General features: G+C 41.6%; 1 non-coding gene across 1 annotated transcript; it reads right to left on the bottom strand.

Moving 5' to 3' along the window:
* Positions 1 to 90: 90 nt before the first annotated feature.
* Positions 91 to 194, bottom strand: LOC127745884 (small nucleolar RNA R71). Its single transcript, XR_008007508.1, has one exon. It is a non-coding gene; the product is annotated as a small nucleolar RNA R71 (small nucleolar RNA).
* Between the last annotated feature and the right edge of the window lie 548 nt (positions 195 to 742).

Consider the following 742-nt stretch of genomic DNA (forward strand, 5'->3'; position numbering starts at 1 on the left):
TTGGATTCACAACCTAAGGATAGCCTGGACTCCTGGGATAAGCTGGTCACTGCCTTCTTGGATAAATTCTTTCCTCCTCAAAAGCTGAGCAAGCTGAGAGTGGATGTTCAAACCTTCAAACAAAAAGATGGTGAATCCCTCTATGAAGCCTGGGAAAGATATAAGCAGTTGACCAAAAGATGTCCATCTGACATGTTTTCAGAATGGACCCTATTAGATATCTTCTATTATGGTCTCTCTGAATTTTCGAAAATGTCACTGGACCACTCTGCAGGTGGATCTATTCACCTGAAGAAAACGCCTGAAGAGGCTCAAGAACTCATTGACATGGTTGCTAACAACCAGTTCATGTATACATCTGAGAGGAATTCTGTGAATAATGGGATACCTCAGAAGAAAGGAGTTCTTGAAATTGATGCTCTGAATGCCATATTGGCTCAGAACAAAATGTTGACTCAACAGGTCAACATAATCTCTTAAAATCTGAACGGATTGCAACATGCGTCCAACAGTACTAGAGAGGCAGCTTCTGAAGAAGCTTATGATCCTAAAAACTCTGCCATGGCAGAGGTTAATTACATGGGTGAACCTTATGGAAACACCTATAACCCATCATGGAGAAATCATCCAAATTTCTCCTGGAAGGATCAACAAAAGCCTCAACAAGGCTTTAACAATGGTGGACGCAATAGGCTAGGTGATAGCAAGCCATATCCATCATCTTCTCAGCAACAGACAGAGA

This window comes from Arachis duranensis, chromosome 3 (genome assembly GCF_000817695.3).
Source record: "Arachis duranensis cultivar V14167 chromosome 3, aradu.V14167.gnm2.J7QH, whole genome shotgun sequence".
Classification (NCBI taxonomy): domain Eukaryota; kingdom Viridiplantae; phylum Streptophyta; class Magnoliopsida; order Fabales; family Fabaceae; genus Arachis; species Arachis duranensis.